This window comes from Pongo abelii, chromosome 12 (genome assembly GCF_028885655.2).
Source record: "Pongo abelii isolate AG06213 chromosome 12, NHGRI_mPonAbe1-v2.0_pri, whole genome shotgun sequence".
Lineage (NCBI taxonomy): Eukaryota > Metazoa > Chordata > Mammalia > Primates > Hominidae > Pongo > Pongo abelii.
Genome location: NC_071997.2, coordinates 5,037,334 through 5,052,896, shown reverse-complemented (window position 1 = coordinate 5,052,896; position 15,563 = coordinate 5,037,334).

Below are 15,563 nucleotides of genomic sequence, written 5' to 3'. Positions count from 1 at the left end.
TTTAGTTTAATTAGATCCCATTTGTCAATTTTGGCTTTTGTTGCCATTGCTTTTGGTGTTTTAGACATGAAGTCCTTGCCCATGCCTATGTCCTGAATGGTATTGCCTAGGTTTTCTTCTAGGGTTTTTATGGTTTTAGGTCTAACGTTTAAGTCTTTAATCCATCTTGAGTTGATTTTTGTATAAGGTGTAAGGAAGGGATCCAGTTTCAGCTTTCTACATGTGGCTAGCCAGTTTTCCCAGCACCATTTATTAAATAGGGAATCCTTTCTCCATTTCTTGTTTTTGTCAAGTTTGTCAAAGATCAGATTGTTGTAGATATGTGGCATTATTTCTGACGGCTCTGTTCTGTTCCATTGATCTAGATCTCTGTTTGGTACCAGTACCATGCTGTTTTGGTTACTGTAGCCTTGTAGTATAGTTTGAAGTCAGGTAGCGTGATGCCTCCAGCTTTGTTCTTTTGGCTTAGGATTGACTTGGTGATGCGGGCTCTTTTTTGGTTCCATATGAACTTTAAAGTAGTTTTTTCCAATTCTGTGAAGAAAGTCATTGGTAACTTGATGGGGATGGCATTGAATCTGTAAATTACCTTGGGAAGGATGGCCATTTTCATGATATTGATTCTTCCTACCCATGAGCATGGAATGTTCTTCCATTTGTTTGTATCCTCCTTTATTTCCTTGAGCAGTGGTTTGTAGTTTTCTCCTTGAAGAGGTCCTTCACATCCCTTGGAAGTTGGATTCCTAGGTATTTTATTCTCTTTGAAGCAATTGTGAATGGGAGTTCACTCATGATTTGGCTCTCTGTTTGTCTGTTATTGATGTATAAGAATGCTTGTGATTTTTGTCCATTGATTTTGTATCCTGAGACTTTGCTGAAGTTGCTTATCAGCTTAAGGAGATTTTGGGCTGAGACAATGGGGTTTTCTAGATATACTATCACGTCATCTGCAAACAGGGACAATTTGACTTCTTTTTTTCCTAATTGAATACCCTTGATTTCCTTCTCTTGCCTAATTGCCCTGGCCAGAACTTCCAACACTATGTTGAATACAAGTGGTGAGAGAGGGCATCCCTGTCTTGTGCCAGTTTTCAAAGTGAATGCTTCCAGTTTTTGCCCATTCAGTATGATATTGGCTGTGGGTTTGTCATAAATAGCTCTTATTATTTTGAGATACGAACCATCAATACCCAATTTATTGAGAGTTTTTAGCATGAAGGGTTGTTGAATTTTGTCAAAGGCCTTTTCTTCACGTATTGAGATAATCATGTGGTTTTTGACTTTGGTTCTGTTTATATGCTGGATTACATTTATTGATTTGCGTATATTGAACCAGACTTGCATCCCAGGGATGAAGCCCAGTTGATCATGGTGGATAAGCTGTCTGATGTGCTGCTGGATTTGGTTTGCCAGTAATATATTGAGGATTTTTGCATAAATATTCATCAAGGATATTGGTCTAAAATTCTCTTTTTTGATTGTGTCTCTGCCCAGCTTTGGTATCAGCATGATGCTGGCCTCATAAAATGAGTTAGGAAGGAATCCCTCTTTTTCTATTGATTGGAATAGTTTCTGAAGTAATGGTTCCAGTTCCTCCTTGGACCTCTGGTAGAATTCGGCTGTGAACCCATCTGATCCTGGACTCTTTTTGGTTGGTAAGCTATTGATTATTGCCACAATTTCAGCTCCTGTTATTAGTCTATTCAGAGATTCAACTTCTTCCTGGTTTAGTCATGGGAGAGTGTATGTGTCGAGGAATTTATCCCTTTCTTTTTTTTTTAATTTTTTTTCTTTTTATCATTGTGATTATTATTATTATTATTATTATTATTATTATACTTTAGGCTCTATGGTACATGTGCGCAACGTGCAGGTAAGCTACATGTGTATACATGTGCCATGCTGGTGCGCTGCACCCACCAACTCGTCATCTAGCATTAGGTATATCTCCCAATGCTGTCCCTCGCACCTCCCCCCACCCCACAACAGTCCCCGAAGTGTGATGTTCCCCTTCTTGTGTCCACGTGTTCTCATTGTTCAATTCCCACCTATGAGTGAGAAGATGTGGTGTTTGGTTTTTTGTTCTTGCGATAGTTTACTGAGAACGATGATTTCCAATTTCATCCATGTCCCTACAAAGGATATGAACTCATCATTTTTTATGGCTGCCTAGTATTCCATGGTGTATATGTGCCACATTTTCTTAATCCAGTCTATCATTGTTGGACATTTGGGTTGGTTCCAAGTCTTTGCTATGGTGTATAATGCCGCAATAAACATACGTGTGCATGTGTCTTTATAGCAGCATGATTTATAGTCCTTTGGGTATATACCCAGTAATGGGATGGCTGGGTCAAATGGAATTTCTAGTTCTAGATCCCTGAGGAATGGCCACAGTGACTTCCACAAAGGTTGAACTAGTTTACAGTCCCACCAACAGTGTAAAAGTGTTCCTATTTCTCCACATCCTCTCCAGCACCTGTTGTTTCCTGACTTTTTAATGATTGCCATTCTAACTGGTGTGAGATGGTATCTCATTGTGGTTTTGATTTGCATTTCTCTGATGGCCAGTGATGGTGAGCATTTTTTCATGTGTTTTTTAGCTGCATAAATGTCTTCTTTGGAGGAGTGTCTGTTCATGTCCTTCGCCCACTTTTTGATGTGGTTGTTTGGTGTTTTCTTGTAAATTTGTTGGAGTTCATTGTAGATTCTGGATATTAGCCCTTTGTCAGATGAGTAGGTTGCGAAAATTTTCTCCCATTGTGTAGGTTGCCTGTTCACTCTGATGGTAGTTTCCTTTGCTGTGCAGAAGCTCTTTAGTTTAATTAGATCCCATTTGTCAATTTTGGCTTTTGTTGCCATTGCTTTTGGTGTTTTAGACATGAAGTCCTTGCCCATGCCTATGTCCTGAATGGTATTGCCTAGGTTTTCTTCTAGGGTTTTTATGGTTTTAGGTCTAACGTTTAAGTCTTTAATCCATCTTGAGTTGATTTTTGTATAAGGTGTAAGGAAGGGATCCAGTTTCAGCTTTCTACATGTGGCTAGCCAGTTTTCCCAGCACCATTTATTAAATAGGGAATCCTTTCTCCATTTCTTGTTTTTGTCAAGTTTGTCAAAGGTCAGATTGTTGTAGATATGTGGCATTATTTCTGACGGCTCTGTTCTGTTCCATTGATCTAGATCTCTGTTTGGTACCAGTACCATGCTGTTTTGGTTACTGTAGCCTTGTAGTATAGTTTGAAGTCAGGTAGCGTGATGCCTCCAGCTTTGTTCTTTTGGCTTAGGATTGACTTGGTGATGCGGGCTCTTTTTTGGTTCCATATGAACTTTAAAGTAGTTTTTTCCAATTCTGTGAAGAAAGTCATTGGTAACTTGATGGGGATGGCATTGAATCTGTAAATTACCTTGGGAAGGATGGCCATTTTCATGATATTGATTCTTCCTACCCATGAGCATGGAATGTTCTTCCATTTGTTTGTATCCTCTTTTATTTCCTTGAGCAGTGGTTTGTAGTTTTCTCCTTGAAGAGGTCCTTCACATCCCTTGGAAGTTGGATTCCTAGGTATTTTATTCTCTTTGAAGCAATTGTGAATGGGAGTTCACTCATGATTTGGCTCTCTGTTTGTCTGTTATTGATGTATAAGAATGCTTGTGATTTTTGTCCATTGATTTTGTATCCTGAGACTTTGCTGAAGTTGCTTATCAGCTTAAGGAGATTTTGGGCTGAGACAATGGGGTTTTCTAGATATACTATCACGTCATCTGCAAACAGGGACAATTTGACTTCTTTTTTTCCTAATTGAATACCCTTGATTTCCTTCTCTTGCCTAATTGCCCTGGCCAGAACTTCCAACACTATGTTGAATACAAGTGGTGAGAGAGGGCATCCCTGTCTTGTGCCAGTTTTCAAAGTGAATGCTTCCAGTTTTTGCCCATTCAGTATGATATTGGCTGTGGGTTTGTCATAAATAGCTCTTATTATTTTGAGATACGACCCATCAATACCCAATTTATTGAGAGTTTTTAGCATGAAGGGTTGTTGAATTTTGTCAAAGGCCTTTTCTTCACGTATTGAGATAATCATGTGGTTTTTGACTTTGGTTCTGTTTATATGCTGGATTACATTTATTGATTTGCGTATATTGAACCAGACTTGCATCCCAGGGATGAAGCCCAGTTGATCATGGTGGATAAGCTGTCTGATGTGCTGCTGGATTTGGTTTGCCAGTAATATATTGAGGATTTTTGCATCAATATTCATCAAGGATATTGGTCTAAAATTCTCTTTTTTGATTGTGTCTCTGCCCAGCTTTGTTATCAGCATGATGCTGGCCTCATAAAATGAGTTAGGAAGGAATCCCTCTTTTTCTATTGATTGGAATAGTTTCTGAAGTAATGGTTCCAGTTCCTCCTTGGACCTCTGGTAGAATTCGGCTGTGAACCCATCTGATCCTGGACTCTTTTTGGTTGGTAAGCTATTGATTATTGCCACAATTTCAGCTCCTGTTATTAGTCTATTCAGAGATTCAACTTCTTCCTGGTTTAGTCATGGGAGAGTGTATGTGTCGAGGAATTTATCCCTTTCTTTTTTTTTTAATTTTTTTTCTTTTTATCATTATGATTATGATTATTATTATTATTATTATTATACTTTAGGCTCTATGGTACATGTGCGCAACGTGCAGGTAAGCTACATGTGTATACATGTGCCATGCTGGTGCGCTGCACCCACCAACTCGTCATCTAGCATTAGGTATATCTCCCAATGCTGTCCCTCGCCCCTCCCCCCACCCCACAACAGTCCCCGAAGTGTGATGTTCCCCTTCTTGTGTCCACGTGTTCTCATTGTTCAATTCCCACCTATGAGTGAGAAGATGTGGTGTTTGGTTTTTTGTTCTTGCGATAGTTTACTGAGAACGATGATTTCCAATTTCATCCATGTCCCTACAAAGGATATGAACTCATCATTTTTTATGGCTGCCTAGTATTCCATGGTGTATATGTGCCACATTTTCTTAATCCAGTCTATCATTGTTGGACATTTGGGTTGGTTCCAAGTCTTTGCTATTGTGTATAATGCCGCAATAAACATACGTGTGCATGTGTCTTTATAGCAGCATGATTTATAGTCCTTTGGGTATATACCCAGTAATGGGATGGCTGGGTCAAATGGAATTTCTAGTTCTAGATCCCTGAGGAATCGCCACAGTGACTTCCACAAAGGTTGAACTAGTTTACAGTCCCACCAACAGTGTAAAAGTGTTCCTATTTCTCCACATCCTCTCCAGCACCTGTTGTTTCCTGACTTTTTAATGATTGCCATTCTAACTGGTGTGAGATGGTATCTCATTGTGGTTTTGATTTGCATTTCTCTGATGGCCAGTGATGGTGAGCATTTTTTCATGTGTTTTTTGGCTGCATAAATGTCTTCTTTGGAGGAGTGTCTGTTCATGTCCTTCGCCCACTTTTTGATGGGGTTGTTTGGTGTTTTCTTGTAAATTTGTTGGAGTTCATTGTAGATTCTGGATATTAGCCCTTTGTCAGATGAGTAGGTTGCGAAAATTTTCTCCCATTGTGTAGGTTGCCTGTTCACTCTGATGGTAGTTTCCTTTGCTGTGCAGAAGCTCTTTAGTTTAATTAGATCCCATTTGTCAATTTTGGCTTTTGTTGCCATTGCTTTTGGTGTTTTAGACATGAAGTCCTTGCCCATGCCTATGTCCTGAATGGTATTGCCTAGGTTTTCTTCTAGGGTTTTTATGGTTTTAGGTCTAACGTTTAAGTCTTTAATCCATCTTGAGTTGATTTTTGTATAAGGTGTAAGGAAGGGATCCAGTTTCAGCTTTCTACATGTGGCTAGCCAGTTTTCCCAGCACCATTTATTAAATAGGGAATCCTTTCTCCATTTCTTGTTTTTGTCAAGTTTGTCAAAGATCAGATTGTTGTAGATATGTGGCATTATTTCTGACGGCTCTGTTCTGTTCCATTGATCTATATCTCTGTTTGGTACCAGTACCATGCTGTTTTGGTTACTGTAGCCTTGTAGTATAGTTTGAAGTCAGGTAGCGTGATGCCTCCAGCTTTGTTCTTTTGGCTTAGGATTGACTTGGTGATGCGGGCTCTTTTTTGGTTCCATATGAACTTTAAAGTAGTTTTTTCCAATTCTGTGAAGAAAGTCATTGGTAACTTGATGGGGATGGCATTGAATCTGTAAATTACCTTGGGAAGGATGGCCATTTTCATGATATTGATTCTTCCTACCCATGAGCATGGAATGTTCTTCCATTTGTTTGTATCCTCTTTTATTTCCTTGAGCAGTGGTTTGTAGTTTTCTCCTTGAAGAGGTCCTTCACATCCCTTGTAAGTTGGATTCCTAGGTATTTTATTCTCTTTGAAGCAATTGTGAATGGGAGTTCACTCATGATTTGGCTCTCTGTTTGTCTGTTATTGATGTATAAGAATGCTTGTGATTTTTGTCCATTGATTTTGTATCCTGAGACTTTGCTGAAGTTGCTTATCAGTTTAAGGAGATTTTGGGCTGAGACAATGGGGTTTTCTAGATATACTATCACGTCATCTGCAAACAGGGACAATTTGACTTCTTTTTTTCCTAATTGAATACCCTTGATTTCCTTCTCTTGCCTAATTGCCCTGGCCAGAACTTCCAACACTATGTTGAATACAAGTGGTGAGAGAGGGCATCCCTGTCTTGTGCCAGTTTTCAAAGTGAATGCTTCCAGTTTTTGCCCATTCAGTATGATATTGGCTGTGGGTTTGTCATAAATAGCTCTTATTATTTTGAGATACGACCCATCAATACCCAATTTATTGAGAGTTTTTAGCATGAAGGGTTGTTGAATTTTGTCAAAGGCCTTTTCTTCACGTATTGAGATAATCATGTGGTTTTTGACTTTGGTTCTGTTTATATGCTGGATTACATTTATTGATTTGCGTATATTGAACCAGACTTGCATCCCAGGGATGAAGCCCAGTTGATCATGGTGGATAAGCTGTCTGATGTGCTGCTGGATTCGGTTTGCCAGTAATTTATTGAGGATTTTTGCATCAATATTCATCAAGGATATTGGTCTAAAATTCTCTTTTTTGATTGTGTCTCTGCCCAGCTTTGGTATCAGCATGATGCTGGCCTCATAAAATGAGTTAGGAAGGAATCCCTCTTTTTCTATTGATTGGAATAGTTTCTGAAGTAATGGTTCCAGTTCCTCCTTGGACCTCTGGTAGAATTCGGCTGTGAACCCATCTGATCCTGGACTCTTTTTGGTTGGTAAGCTATTGATTATTGCCACAATTTCAGCTCCTGTTATTAGTCTATTCAGAGATTCAACTTCTTCCTGGTTTAGTCATGGGAGAGTGTATGTGTCGAGGAATTTATCCCTTTCTTTTTTTTTTAATTTTTTTTCTTTTTATCATTATGATTATGATTATTATTATTATTATTATTATACTTTAGGCTCTATGGTACATGTGCGCAACGTGCAGGTAAGCTACATGTGTATACATGTGCCATGCTGGTGCGCTGCACCCACCAACTCGTCATCTAGCATTAGGTATATCTCCCAATGCTGTCCCTCGCCCCTCCCCCCACCCCACAACAGTCCCCGAAGTGTGATGTTCCCCTTCTTGTGTCCACGTGTTCTCATTGTTCAATTCCCACCTATGAGTGAGAAGATGTGGTGTTTGGTTTTTTGTTCTTGCGATAGTTTACTGAGAACGATGATTTCCAATTTCATCCATGTCCCTACAAAGGATATGAACTCATCATTTTTTATGGCTGCCTAGTATTCCATGGTGTATATGTGCCACATTTTCTTAATCCAGTCTATCATTGTTGGACATTTGGGTTGGTTCCAAGTCTTTGCTATTGTGTATAATGCCGCAATAAACATACGTGTGCATGTGTCTTTATAGCAGCATGATTTATAGTCCTTTGGGTATATACCCAGTAATGGGATGGCTGGGTCAAATGGAATTTCTAGTTCTAGATCCCTGAGGAATCGCCACAGTGACTTCCACAAAGGTTGAACTAGTTTACAGTCCCGCCAACAGTGTAAAAGTGTTCCTATTTCTCCACATCCTCTCCAGCACCTGTTGTTTCCTGACTTTTTAATGATTGCCATTCTAACTGGTGTGAGATGGTATCTCATTGTGGTTTTGATTTGCATTTCTCTGATGGCCAGTGATGGTGAGCATTTTTTCATGTGTTTTTTGGCTGCATAAATGTCTTCTTTGGAGGAGTGTCTGTTCATGTCCTTCGCCCACTTTTTGATGGGGTTGTTTGGTGTTTTCTTGTAAATTTGTTGGAGTTCATTGTAGATTCTGGATATTAGCCCTTTGTCAGATGAGTAGGTTGCGAAAATTTTCTCCCATTGTGTAGGTTGCCTGTTCACTCTGATGGTAGTTTCCTTTGCTGTGCAGAAGCTCTTTAGTTTAATTAGATCCCATTTGTCAATTTTGGCTTTTGTGGCCATTGCTTTTGGTGTTTTAGACATGAAGTCCTTGCCCATGCCTATGTCCTGAATGGTATTGCCTAGGTTTTCTTCTAGGGTTTTTATGGTTTTAGGTCTAACGTTTAAGTCTTTAATCCATCTTGAGTTGATTTTTGTATAAGGTGTAAGGAAGGGATCCAGTTTCAGCTTTCTACATGTGGCTAGCCAGTTTTCCCAGCACCATTTATTAAATAGGGAATCCTTTCTCCATTTCTTGTTTTTGTCAAGTTTGTCAAAGATCAGATTGTTGTAGATATGTGGCATTATTTCTGACGGCTCTGTTCTGTTCCATTGATCTATATCTCTGTTTGGTACCAGTACCATGCTGTTTTGGTTACTGTAGCCTTGTAGTATAGTTTGAAGTCAGGTAGCGTGATGCCTCCAGCTTTGTTCTTTTGGCTTAGGATTGACTTGGTGATGCGGGCTCTTTTTTGGTTCCATATGAACTTTAAAGTAGTTTTTTCCAATTCTGTGAAGAAAGTCATTGGTAACTTGATGGGGATGGCATTGAATCTGTAAATTACCTTGGGAAGGATGGCCATTTTCATGATATTGATTCTTCCTACCCATGAGCATGGAATGTTCTTCCATTTGTTTGTATCCTCTTTTATTTCCTTGAGCAGTGGTTTGTAGTTTTCTCCTTGAAGAGGTCCTTCACATCCCTTGTAAGTTGGATTCCTAGGTATTTTATTCTCTTTGAAGCAATTGTGAATGGGAGTTCACTCATGATTTGGCTCTCTGTTTGTCTGTTATTGATGTATAAGAATGCTTGTGATTTTTGTCCATTGATTTTGTATCCTGAGACTTTGCTGAAGTTGCTTATCAGTTTAAGGAGATTTTGGGCTGAGACAATGGGGTTTTCTAGATATACTATCACGTCATCTGCAAACAGGGACAATTTGACTTCTTTTTTTCCTAATTGAATACCCTTGATTTCCTTCTCTTGCCTAATTGCCCTGGCCAGAACTTCCAACACTATGTTGAATACAAGTGGTGAGAGAGGGCATCCCTGTCTTGTGCCAGTTTTCAAAGTGAATGCTTCCAGTTTTTGCCCATTCAGTATGATATTGGCTGTGGGTTTGTCATAAATAGCTCTTATTATTTTGAGATACGACCCATCAATACCCAATTTATTGAGAGTTTTTAGCATGAAGGGTTGTTGAATTTTGTCAAAGGCCTTTTCTTCACGTATTGAGATAATCATGTGGTTTTTGACTTTGGTTCTGTTTATATGCTGGATTACATTTATTGATTTGCGTATATTGAACCAGACTTGCATCCCAGGGATGAAGCCCAGTTGATCATGGTGGATAAGCTGTCTGATGTGCTGCTGGATTCGGTTTGCCAGTAATTTATTGAGGATTTTTGCATCAATATTCATCAAGGATATTGGTCTAAAATTCTCTTTTTTGATTGTGTCTCTGCCCAGCTTTGGTATCAGCATGATGCTGGCCTCATAAAATGAGTTAGGAAGGAATCCCTCTTTTTCTATTGATTGGAATAGTTTCTGAAGTAATGGTTCCAGTTCCTCCTTGGACCTCTGGTAGAATTCGGCTGTGAACCCATCTGATCCTGGACTCTTTTTGGTTGGTAAGCTATTGATTATTGCCACAATTTCAGCTCCTGTTATTAGTCTATTCAGAGATTCAACTTCTTCCTGGTTTAGTCATGGGAGAGTGTATGTGTCGAGGAATTTATCCCTTTCTTTTTTTTTTAATTTTTTTTCTTTTTATCATTATGATTATGATTATTATTATTATTATTATTATACTTTAGGCTCTATGGTACATGTGCGCAACGTGCAGGTAAGCTACATGTGTATACATGTGCCATGCTGGTGCGCTGCACCCACCAACTCGTCATCTAGCATTAGGTATATCTCCCAATGCTGTCCCTCGCCCCTCCCCCCACCCCACAACAGTCCCCGAAGTGTGATGTTCTCCTTCTTGTGTCCACGTGTTCTCATTGTTCAATTCCCACCTATGAGTGAGAAGATGTGGTGTTTGGTTTTTTGTTCTTGCGATAGTTTACTGAGAACGATGATTTCCAATTTCATCCATGTCCCTACAAAGGATATGAACTCATCATTTTTTATGGCTGCCTAGTATTCCATGGTGTATATGTGCCACATTTTCTTAATCCAGTCTATCATTGTTGGACATTTGGGTTGGTTCCAAGTCTTTGCTATTGTGTATAATGCCGCAATAAACATACGTGTGCATGTGTCTTTATAGCAGCATGATTTATAGTCCTTTGGGTATATACCCAGTAATGGGATGGCTGGGTCAAATGGAATTTCTAGTTCTAGATCCCTGAGGAATCGCCACAGTGACTTCCACAAAGGTTGAACTAGTTTACAGTCCCGCCAACAGTGTAAAAGTGTTCCTATTTCTCCACATCCTCTCCAGCACCTGTTGTTTCCTGACTTTTTAATGATTGCCATTCTAACTGTTGTGAGATGGTATCTCATTGTGGTTTTGATTTGCATTTCTCTGATGGCCAGTGATGGTGAGCATTTTTTCATGTGTTTTTTGGCTGCATAAATGTCTTCTTTGGAGGAGTGTCTGTTCATGTCCTTCGCCCACTTTTTGATGGGGTTGTTTGGTGTTGTCTTGTAAATTTGTTGGAGTTCATTGTAGATTCTGGATATTAGCCCTTTGTCAGATGAGTAGGTTGCGAAAATTTTCTCCCATTGTGTAGGTTGCCTGTTCACTCTGATGGTAGTTTCCTTTGCTGTGCAGAAGCTCTTTAGTTTAATTAGATCCCATTTGTCAATTTTGGCTTTTGTGGCCATTGCTTTTGGTGTTTTAGACATGAAGTCCTTGCCCATGCCTATGTCCTGAATGGTATTGCCTAGGTTTTCTTCTAGGGTTTTTATGGTTTTAGGTCTAACGTTTAAGTCTTTAATCCATCTTGAGTTGATTTTTGTATAAGGTGTAAGGAAGGGATCCAGTTTCAGCTTTCTACATGTGGCTAGCCAGTTTTCCCAGCACCATTTATTAAATAGGGAATCCTTGCTCCATTTCTTGTTTTTGTCAAGTTTGTCAAAGATCAGATTGTTGTAGATATGTGGCATTATTTCTGACGGCTCTGTTCTGTTCCATTGATCTATATCTCTGTTTGGTACCAGTACCATGCTGTTTTGGTTACTGTAGCCTTGTAGTATAGTTTGAAGTCAGGTAGCGTGATGCCTCCAGCTTTGTTCTTTTGGCTTAGGATTGACTTGGTGATGCGGGCTCTTTTTTGGTTCCATATGAACTTTAAAGTAGTTTTTTCCAATTCTGTGAAGAAAGTCATTGGTAACTTGATGGGGATGGCATTGAATCTGTAAATTACCTTGGGAAGGATGGCCATTTTCATGATATTGATTCTTCCTACCCATGAGCATGGAATGTTCTTCCATTTGTTTGTATCCTCTTTTATTTCCTTGAGCAGTGGTTTGTAGTTTTCTCCTTGAAGAGGTCCTTCACATCCCTTGGAAGTTGGATTCCTAGGTATTTTATTCTCTTTGAAGCAATTGTGAATGGGAGTTCACTCATGATTTGGCTCTCTGTTTGTCTGTTATTGATGTATAAGAATGCTTGTGATTTTTGTCCATTGATTTTGTATCCTGAGACTTTGCTGAAGTTGCTTATCAGCTTAAGGAGATTTTGGGCTGAGACAATGGGGTTTTCTAGATATACTATCACGTCATCTGCAAACAGGGACAATTTGACTTCTTTTTTCCTAATTGAATACCCTTGATTTCCTTCTCTTGCCTAATTGCCCTGGCCAGAACTTCCAACACTATGTTGAATACAAGTGGTGAGAGAGGGCATCCCTGTCTTGTGCCAGTTTTCAAAGTGAATGCTTCCAGTTTTTGCCCATTCAGTATGATATTGGCTGTGGGTTTGTCATAAATAGCTCTTATTATTTTGAGATACGACCCATCAATACCCAATTTATTGAGAGTTTTTAGCATGAAGGGTTGTTGAATTTTGTCAAAGGCCTTTTCTTCACGTATTGAGATAATCATGTGGTTTTTGACTTTGGTTCTGTTTATATGCTGGATTACATTTATTGATTTGCGTATATTGAACCAGACTTGCATCCCAGGGATGAAGCCCAGTTGATCATGGTGGATAAGCTGTCTGATGTGCTGCTGGATTCGGTTTGCCAGTAATTTATTGAGGATTTTTGCATCAATATTCATCAAGGATATTGGTCTAAAATTCTCTTTTTTGATTGTGTCTCTGCCCAGCTTTGGTATCAGCATGATGCTGGCCTCATAAAATGAGTTAGGAAGGAATCCCTCTTTTTCTATTGATTGGAATAGTTTCTGAAGTAATGGTTCCAGTTCCTCCTTGGACCTCTGGTAGAATTCGGCTGTGAACCCATCTGATCCTGGACTCTTTTTGGTTGGCAAGCTATTGATTATTGCCACAATTTCAGCTCCTGTTATTAGTCTATTCAGAGATTCAACTTCTTCCTGGTTTAGTCATGGGAGAGTGTATGTGTCGAGGAATTTATCCCTTTCTTTTTTTTTTAATTTTTTTTCTTTTTATCATTGTGATTATTATTATTATTATTATTATTATTATTATTATTATACTTTAGGCTCTATGGTACATGTGCGCAACGTGCAGGTAAGCTACATGTGTATACATGTGCCATGCTGGTGCGCTGCACCCACCAACTCGTCATCTAGCATTAGGTATATCTCCCAATGCTGTCCCTCGCCCCTCCCCCCACCCCACAACAGTCCCCGAAGTGTGATGTTCCCCTTCTTGTGTCCACGTGTTCTCATGGTTCAATTCCCACCTATGAGTGAGAAGATGTGGTGTTTGGTTTTTTGTTCTTGCGATAGTTTACTGAGAACGATGATTTCCAATTTCATCCATGTCCCTACAAAGGATATGAACTCATCATTTTTTATGGCTGCCTAGTATTCCATGGTGTATATGTGCCACATTTTCTTAATCCAGTCTATCATTGTTGGACATTTGGGTTGGTTCCAAGTCTTTGCTATTGTGTATAATGCCGCAATAAACATACGTGTGCATGTGTCTTTATAGCAGCATGATTTATAGTCCTTTGGGTATATACCCAGTAATGGGATGGCTGGGTCAAATGGAATTTCTAGTTCTAGATCCCTGAGGAATCGCCACAGTGACTTCCACAAAGGTTGAACTAGTTTACAGTCCCACCAACAGTGTAAAAGTGTTCCTATTTCTCCACATCCTCTCCAGCACCTGTTGTTTCCTGACTTTTTAATGATTGCCATTCTAACTGGTGTGAGATGGTATCTCATTGTGGTTTTGATTTGCATTTCTCTGATGGCCAGTGATGGTGAGCATTTTTTCATGTGTTTTTTGGCTGCATAAATGTCTTCTTTGGAGGAGTGTCTGTTCATGTCCTTCGCCCACTTTTTGATGGGGTTGTTTGGTGTTTTCTTGTAAATTTGTTGGAGTTCATTGTAGATTCTGGATATTAGCCCTTTGTCAGATGAGTAGGTTGCGAAAATTTTCTCCCATTGTGTAGGTTGCCTGTTCACTCTGATGGTAGTTTCCTTTGCTGTGCAGAAGCTCTTTAGTTTAATTAGATCCCATTTGTCAATTTTGGCTTTTGTTGCCATTGCTTTTGGTGTTTTAGACATGAAGTCCTTGCCCATGCCTATGTCCTGAATGGTATTGCCTAGGTTTTCTTCTAGGGTTTTTATGGTTTTAGGTCTAACGTTTAAGTCTTTAATCCATCTTGAGTTGATTTTTGTATAAGGTGTAAGGAAGGGATCCAGTTTCAGCTTTCTACATGTGGCTAGCCAGTTTTCCCAGCACCATTTATTAAATAGGGAATCCTTTCTCCATTTCTTGTTTTTGTCAAGTTTGTCAAAGATCAGATTGTTGTAGATATGTGGCATTATTTCTGACGGCTCTGTTCTGTTCCATTGATCTAGATCTCTGTTTGGTACCAGTACCATGCTGTTTTGGTTACTGTAGCCTTGTAGTATAGTTTGAAGTCAGGTAGCGTGATGCCTCCAGCTTTGTTCTTTTGGCTTAGGATTGACTTGGTGATGCGGGCTCTTTTTTGGTTCCATATGAACTTTAAAGTAGTTTTTTCCAATTCTGTGAAGAAAGTCATTGGTAACTTGATGGGGATGGCATTGAATCTGTAAATTACCTTGGGAAGGATGGCCATTTTCATGATATTGATTCTTCCTACCCATGAGCATGGAATGTTCTTCCATTTGTTTGTATCCTCTTTTATTTCCTTGAGCAGTGGTTTGTAGTTTTCTCCTTGAAGAGGTCCTTCACATCCCTTGTAAGTTGGATTCCTAGGTATTTTATTCTCTTTGAAGCAATTGTGAATGGGAGTTCACTCATGATTTGGCTCTCTGTTTGTCTGTTATTGATGTATAAGAATGCTTGTGATTTTTGTCCATTGATTTTGTATCCTGAGACTTTGCTGAAGTTGCTTATCAGCTTAAGGAGATTTTGGGCTGAGACAATGGGGTTTTCTAGATATACTATCACGTCATCTGCAAACAGGGACAATTTGACTTCTTTTTTTCCTAATTGAATACCCTTGATTTCCTTCTCTTGCCTAATTGCCCTGGCCAGAACTTCCAACACTATGTTGAATACAAGTGGTGAGAGAGGGCATCCCTGTCTTGTGCCAGTTTTCAAAGTGAATGCTTCCAGTTTTTGCCCATTCAGTATGATATTGGCTGTGGGTTTGTCATAAATAGCTCTTATTATTTTGAGATACGACCCATCAATACCCAATTTATTGAGAGTTTTTAGCATGAAGGGTTGTTGAATTTTGTCAAAGGCCTTTTCTTCACGTATTGAGATAATCATGTGGTTTTTGACTTTGGTTCTGTTTATATGCTGGATTACATTTATTGATTTGCGTATATTGAACCAGACTTGCATCCCAGGGATGAAGCCCAGTTGATCATGGTGGATAAGCTGTCTGATGTGCTGCTGGATTTGGTTTGCCAGTAATATATTGAGGATTTTTGCATCAATATTCATCAAGGATATTGGTCTAAAATTCTCTTTTTTGATTGTGTCTCTGCCC